This window comes from Caretta caretta, chromosome 14, assembly GCF_965140235.1.
Source record: "Caretta caretta isolate rCarCar2 chromosome 14, rCarCar1.hap1, whole genome shotgun sequence".
Taxonomy (NCBI): Eukaryota; Metazoa; Chordata; order Testudines; family Cheloniidae; genus Caretta; species Caretta caretta.
The window spans coordinates 35,648,169-35,656,115 of record NC_134219.1 but is presented as its reverse complement, the minus strand read 5'-3'; positions in this window follow the sequence as shown (position 1 = coordinate 35,656,115).

Sequence of the window (7,947 nt, the reverse complement as noted above, 5' to 3'; positions counted from 1 at the left end):
TCTGTGTGGCTCCAGAGCTTGTTTCTCACACCAAAAGAAGTTGCTCCAATAAAAGATATTACCTTACCCACCTTGTCTCTCCAAACTCCAGTATAAGCCCCTTCTGAAATTACCCTACTTGCCCTGCCAGGATGCTCATCCGCATTTTGCTCCTCATGGAGCCCTCCTCTGGGGGCAAAAAGGGAAATTGGCTGCTTTGTTGTTACTGAGCAGGCTGGATGGATCTGAACATGCTCAGTAACATCTGCTGAAGCCTCTGCCCTTACTCGCAATCAGAATCTGCTATACACAGTTTTAAATGAGGGGAGAGAGGGGGCAAATTGGTGGGGAGGGATGGGCAGATTTTGTTTTTACAGGGCTCAAAATGTATCCAGAGATGGGTCAAACTGGTGGAAGGAGGGGAAGGGGAGGGGCAGATAGACAGAATCGGGGTTCAGAAAGGGGGGAATGCAGCACCAGACAGGGGCGGAGGGGATAAAAAAAAGTTACCATAGGTGGGATGAGCCATCTGCCGTGCTTATCAAAATAGGGTGTGGGTAGCAGAGGGGCTTGTGCTCTTCCCTGGAGAGTCCATCTCAGCACCCTTTCCCCAGGGCTATGGTGTTAAAGCTGCAGTGTGGCTCAATGCCCAGTTACAGCAGCTCGTCTCTATCTGAAATGATTCACTGAGCTGCCAAAAGAAATCTGATTTCGTTGCTGGGATAAACCCACTCACCAAGGGGGAGGTTTGAAGGACCTTCCTGAAGACATGATCCAGCCAGGAATCTGCACTAAAGGGAAACTGTATGAATGTGCTGAGTTACCAGATAGCAATTGTGAAAAAACAGGACGGGGGTGCGGGGTAATAGGCACCTGTATAAGAAAAAGTCCCTAAAAATGGGACATCTGGTCACCCTAATCTTAGGGTTTGCCTACACTGGAAAATTTTACCAGTTACATAGGTGCAGTTTTACCAGTACATTTCCCATGTGGACATTGTTATTTCAGTCTAAGAGTGGCTTTTTTTCAGTTTAGCTTAAACTCTTTACCAAACGATATAAGCTAAACCACAAAAAAATTGTAAAAAGCCACTCTTATACCAGAATAACAGTGTCCACACAGGGAGTTACACTAGTATAACCTTCCAGTGTAGACAAGTCTTAAGTGCTTTTTTTGTCACCACTTGTGTGTGGAACTTACTTCCCAAATATTCATGAAGGGCACTATGCTATCTTCCTGGAAATTGCTCCTAAAGGAAAAATTCTACTGTAGTTTTACCAAACATAGATACATGGGTTGGGTTAAACCTGTCAAACTGTCTGGCCTGTACCCTTCATTTAAGATAGCTGTGAGAAATGGCTGGGCAGCCTCACCTAAGCCAAAGGGATATGGCAAGCCAGTCCAGAAGTTAGCACTATGTGGACAGAGGGCTACACTGGGTATTGTTTGACCAGAGGTAACAGAAGCAGCAGACAGAGCACAGAAAGATATAGCCTGATGAAGCAGCCACAACTCAACCCTGGAAAAAGCCTGGACAGAGAGCTTTTGGGGTGCTGTCTGAAGTGCTCTCCCTGAGCAAGGATGCTGTCCCCTGTTGTTTGATTCCTTCTGTGTTCCGGGAAACAGCACTTTGTACAATTGTAAATAAACAAAATTGCATCAAAGACTCCATCTTCAATTTCTCCTTCCGACTGGGGAAAAAAACCCACAGTGGTCTGAACTTTGAGTAGATGTTCAGGTCAAAATTGGTAATGCTAATAAACCCACTTCACCAAGCAAATCAGGTTGTATTGACATAAACAGAGAAACATCTGGATTCTCATGTAAGGGGAAAGTGGGTCACTGAGAAGTTTTAACCCTTCCCCCTTCCTGCTTCCCCATGCGGGAGAAGGAATCAGTCCAGGTGTTTTCCCTCCAAACCAAGGATTTCCTGACATTTAAAGGAGGAGGTTGGAAGTAGGAATAAAATCTAAGGAGCTTTTTCTATGAATATTTACTAATTAGAGCAAAGGAAATTGAAAATATTTTTGAACAATCAGAGAAAAATGAGCAAATTCTGGGAAGAATTTATATCAATATTTAATAAATAACTAGAGCATGTTGATTTCCCGCAGCCCTGCCATCAACATGGGCAGCAGGGAGCCCTGGCTGATGTGGCTTTAACACAGCACAGAAGGGGAATGGAGCTGGAAGGGTCCATAGCTGTTGGGGAGGGGGCAGCAGAATGGGCAGGGCAGGTGAATGGCAGCTGGTGGTTGTGGGGAGCTGGGTTGGGCTGTGGCCAGGAGTGGGCAGCAGCAGCTGGGATGGGATAACCTGGGTCTGGGCAGTCTCCTTCAGAGACCTTATTCTTCCCTTCTCCTCCTGGGCTACCCTGAGTGCTACATAGGGTGGCATTTTGTAAACATTTAAAAACTCAATTCCCCACTTCCCCTTCAGGAATATGAAAACAATCACACCCACTCCGGGGATTCTGCAAAAAGACTCCTCAACCTGTAGTTAATTGATACAACTTCCCGGACCCCCAGCTAGTCCTTCCATTACTTTGGGAATTGCTGCACTAGGGACCCAGGAAGCATGGAGCAGCCCTGGAGGGAGGGAAACCCCTCATTCTTCCTCATCCTGCCTTGTCTGGGGCAATAAGATGGCCAACTGCCCCATTAGCAGCAATACAAACATCATTATTCCTAATGGGGAAGGACCAAACTTTATTATGAACCACAAAGCAGGTCACTTTAATCAGAAAAATATCAGTTTCATCGATGCAAAGAGGAACAATTTGATTCCTTAATGTGAGGGAAAGTAGATTATTGAGTGGTTTAATTCTGTAACTGGTGTAAGAACTCAGGGAAACTGTTTCCCTCCAAAACCAGGAGAAGTTGCTGCCATTCAAAAGGGTGAATAATCCCCCAAATCTGTGAAGATTTTATCGCAGTATTTCAGAATTAGGTGGAAATTGGGAAAATCTGAGGCAATTTTATACTAATAACCGAAATCTACAGGGAAGGGGCAAAATTAAAGGAGATTTTAAATCTAATTCCGTAATTAGATGGGGAATACAGAAATTTTGAATGGATTTTATATCGATATTAGATCATTAGAGAGAAAAAGAGCGAAGGTGTTGTTGGGTTTTTTGGGGGGGGTGGGAGCTTACATAATTTCCGAGAAGGAAAGGCAAATGTCTCAGGGCAATTGTTTCCCTCCAAACCAGGGATCCAGGATCCTCTCTCCACCTTGTCACCTACTCTCCTCCTCTGCCTTTTATATCCCTATCTGCACAGAAAAAAGAACAAGGAGTACTTGTGGCACATTAGAGACTAACAAATTTATTTGAGCATAAGCTTTCGTGGGCTAAAACCCACTTCATCGGATGCATGCAGTGGAAAATACAGTAGGAAGATATATATATATATATATATATATACAGACACAAACAGAGAACATGAAAAAATGGGTGTTGCCATACCCACTATAATAAGAGTGATCAGTTAAGGTGAGCTATTATCAGCAGGAGAAAAAAAATCTTTTGTAGCGATAATCAGGATGGCCCATTTACAACAGTTGACAAGAAGGTATGAGTAATAGTAGGGGGAAAAATAAGCATGGGGAAATAGTTTTACTTTGTGTAATGACACATCCACTCCCAGTCTTTATTCAAGCCTAATTTAATGGTGTCCAGTTTGCAAATAAATTCCAATTCAGCAGTTTCTCGTTGGAGTCTGTTACTGAAGTTTTTTTGTTGTAGTATTGTGACTTTTAGGTCTGTAATCGAGTGAACAGGGAGATTGAAGTGTTCTCTGACTGGTTTTTCAATGTTATAATTCTTGATTTCTGATTTGTGTCCATTTATTCTTTTACATAGAGACTGTCCAGTTTGGCCAATGTACATGGCAGAGGGGTATTGCTGGCACATGATGGCATAGATCACATTGGTAGATGTGCAGGTGAACGAGCCTCTGATAGTGTGGCTGATGTGATTAGGTCCTATGATGGTGTTCCCCGAATAGATATGTGGTCAGAGTTGGCAATGGGCTTTGTTGCAAGGATAGGTTCCTGGGTTAGTGTTTTTGTTGTGTGGTGTGTGGTTGCTGGTGAGTATTGGCTTCAGGTTGGGGAGCTGTCTGTAAGCAAGGACTGGCCTGTCTCCCAAGATCTCCCAAGACAGGCCAGTCCTTGCTTACAGACATTACAGAGGGGAAGAAATTACAGAGGGGAAGAGATCCAAGAAGTAGGATGGGACAATCCTGGGGAGGGGCAGAGTGGGCAGAAGGGAGGGATCCAGGAGCAGAGAAGTCTGGAACCAGGGAAGGGAGAGAGGTCTGGGCCCTGCCTGCATTCTCAGTTTTGTTCTGGGGATGTCATTAAATGAATCATGGTTCTCAAAACCCTTAGAGCATGGCTGGGCACTGCAGTGTAGACAGGACTGACCCAGGTCTCAGGAGCTGCACCGCCCCAGGGGGTGTCTGCAGAACCCTGCACTACTTGAGGGAAGGGGAACGTGGATCAGAACCATATTCTACTGCAAACCCCATTCAGGTGTTAGCCGGGCCAGGGTTGTTCTGTCCAGAGACCAGATTCCATAGCGGGTAGTTTGATGGTGTAGGCAGACCCATAGAAGGGGGAGAGTGGGGAAAACAGATCCTGTCCATGATGGGGAAACAGCACTGCCAACCCCAAATGTTCAACAGTCATGAGTCAGGCTCACCAAAAACCATGAGACTGCCTTTAAAATCATGAGATTATGTAAGAATAACAGCTTTGGGGTTTGTTTTATTTGCCTTCTGCTTTTTAAGCCTTTAGGGTGAACTGGGGGTCACATTTTGAAGCTTTTTCCACAGCCATGAGGGCTAGAAACTTACTTTTTCTTTAAGAATGAAAGCTGAAATCATCACATCTCCACTTGACTCCAGGAGCTTGGGCTTTAAGGAAAACATTATCATGAGACTCGTGACAAAATCATGAGTGTTTGTAACACTGGGGAAGGAGCAGTGGCCAGCAAAGGGGGCAGCCAACTAGCAGAGAGAAAGAGAGAATGGGACAGAGATAAGGGAGTTACAATGGGATGATGTAACGTAGAAATGCCAGGGCCAAGATGTTAGCAACTCCTCCATTCCTTCCACCACAGGTTTGATTTCTATGTATCAGGAGACATGGTGGATGCTGGGGGTGACATGGCTTTTGCTGGCAGACGGGGCCCCTCTGCCCCAGTTATTTCTCCTGCCCTACCATCTCAGGCCCCCTCACTGCACAGAGTTCCCACTTCAGTTTTTCCCTGCACCTATTACCCTATGTTGTTTAAAGCGGGTGGAAAGTGAGGAACGTAGGTTTTGCATTACAAACATTTCAGATCCAATTCTTTCTAAAATGAGTGGGGATGACAGTTAGAGAAATGCTCCCACCCAGCTGGGGCTGAACAGAGAGAGCTGTGAGCAAGGGGACCTATGGCTCCAGGGAAGGCCCTGATCTGATTCAGCCACAGCCCAGAGCACTGCTGAGATGGGAGGATGTGTCCAAAAAGGGACTGGGGGAATCGGGGTGGGAGGGGGGAGGTGTTGGTTAATGTAAGGGCTGAAGTTGCTGCCCCTGATTGGACAATGTTTCTCTGGGAGGAACCTGGCAACTAGCTCCCCCTCCCCCAATTCACTACAGCCCATCAGCATGTGCTTCAGGCCCATTTAGGGTAACTATGTCCTGATTTTATAGGGACAGTCCCGATATTTGGGGCTTTATCTTATATAGGCACCTATTACCCTACCCCCCACCCCCATCCTGACTTTTCATACTTGTTGTTTGGTCACCCTAGGCCCATTGAACTGAATTCACACCCGTTACACACAGTGACCAGTGTGACAGAGACCTTTATCTACCCCTGACTGGGTCCTACTCAGCATTACGTGGGGGGGGGGGGGGGGGAACAGAAGTGGGGTGGGGATTGCAGGATTCCCAGGTCCCCTCCGGGCCATTAACTGCATTATCAGAATCCCACAGAAAAGGCAAGCCCAGGAGCCCAGAGAATGTGATGGGGCCAGTGAGTGAGGGGAACATCCTGGCATTTCCTACCCTGGCAGACTCTCTGCCCATGGAGGGGAGTGAAACGGCCTCAGGGGGCAGCACGGAGGCAGGAGTGAGAGCACCAGGGCCCTGCTGGATGGGCTGCTCTGCGCTGCAGACTCAGCCTCGTGAGGGGAGCTGGTCCCAGCGCGACGGAGGGAGGGGTGGGGAGAGCTGGGAAAGTGGATTTGGTAGCTGGGCCAGGGGAAGGGAAGTGAGAGCCCAGCCCCAGGGCTGTGTGAGCAGTGGGCCCAGGCTGGGTGAATGGGACCTGCTCAAGGAAAGGAGCCCAGGAAGGTTTTTATCCCTTGCCCCTCATATGCACTCGACCCTGGCCACACAAACACACACCTTCTCACCTCTGCCTGGACCCTGCTCCCCCGGCCTCCATCCACCTTCCCGCCCCTCCTCAAACCTTCTTCTCCAGGGAACGCTCAGCCCCCCCCTCTATGCCCGGGAACATTTAAACATGTGCAGAGTGTGAGCTCCCCAGGCAGAAGCCATGCCCATGGGTCTTCTGTGATGTGCCTGGCACTGACAGATACTAATGAATAATCACAATAATCCCACTAGCAGCACAAAGGGGTCTGCAAGCTCCCAGCGCAGTCTCCTCGTTGGTCTGTACAGTGCTCTCTGCACGTGGTAGGAACCGCAGGACTAGTAGTGATTCCCAAGCAGAGCAAAAGGGGAATAATAGGCAGGAAGAGCCAGAACCCCAGAGAGGGGTGAGAAAAGGGCCCCAAGAATCACAAAGCACAGAACGTGCAGGGAATAAGGAGTGGCAGGAATTCAGCTCCTTTCCCTGAGTGTTACCCAGAGACGGAGCACAATTCTCTTGGATTTATTCATTATTCAAAGTGATTTGCCAAATAAGACTTGAAAACCATCTGAGCTATGTGAACTGTTTCTGACTGACCCGTGTCACAAGATGTAGTTCCTGTTTCCCGATTGGGTGAGTGTAACACTTAGAAATTAGGTTTACAGGCCATGACCTCATGGCTGGAGGGGGCAATGGGCTGGGTGCCTGCACCAGGGTCCTGCATCCCAGGGGGCCGCGTGCCCTCTCTTAGCCATGGGAACATGGGAAAGCACCTGGGCCCTGATGCTCTGGCCTAGGGCCCCTTCTGGTTAGCAAGCTGTGAAACAAGCTAGTTCCTTACTGGCTCTATTGCTCTCCGGATGCAACATGTAGCCCTGGAGGGACCAACCTCTTCTGACTCCAGTTTAATTCCTGTTCTAGTCTCCTCAGGGCTCTAGCCTGAACCCAGGTGCTGGTAGAAGTGAGCGGGTGTGATATTACACTCCATATTCTTTATAATATGGATATGACATAACTGAGATATACTTTATGCAAGATGGGTCTTGTAAGGTATCATTGGAAAGGTTATGGTTTACTGAATGTGATTATCCAATTTGTATGCATGTATCATTTCTGTATGTAAAGTTAGGAATATGGACTATGTAACAATTACAACTGGGTGTGTATTGGGAAAACCCCCACCAGACAGGCCATCATAAGAACATAAGAATGGCCATATGGGGTCAGATCAAAGTTCCGTCCAGCCCAGTATCCTGTCTACTGACAGTGGCCAATGCCAGGTGCCCCAGAGGGAGTGAACCTAACAGGTAATGATCAAGTGATCTCTCTCCTGCCATCCATCTCCACCCTCTGACAAACAGAGGCTAGGAACACCATTCCTTACCCTGGCTAATAGCCATTAATGGACTTAATCTCCATGAATTTATCCAGTTCTCTTTTAAACGCTGTTATAGTCCTAGCCTTCACAACCTCCTCAGGCAAGGAGTTCCACAGGTTGACTATGCACTGTGTGAAGAAGAACTTCCTTTTATTTGTTTTAAACCTGCTGCCCATTAATGGATTTGATTGGTCATTAGGAAGGAACATTAAGACCATGA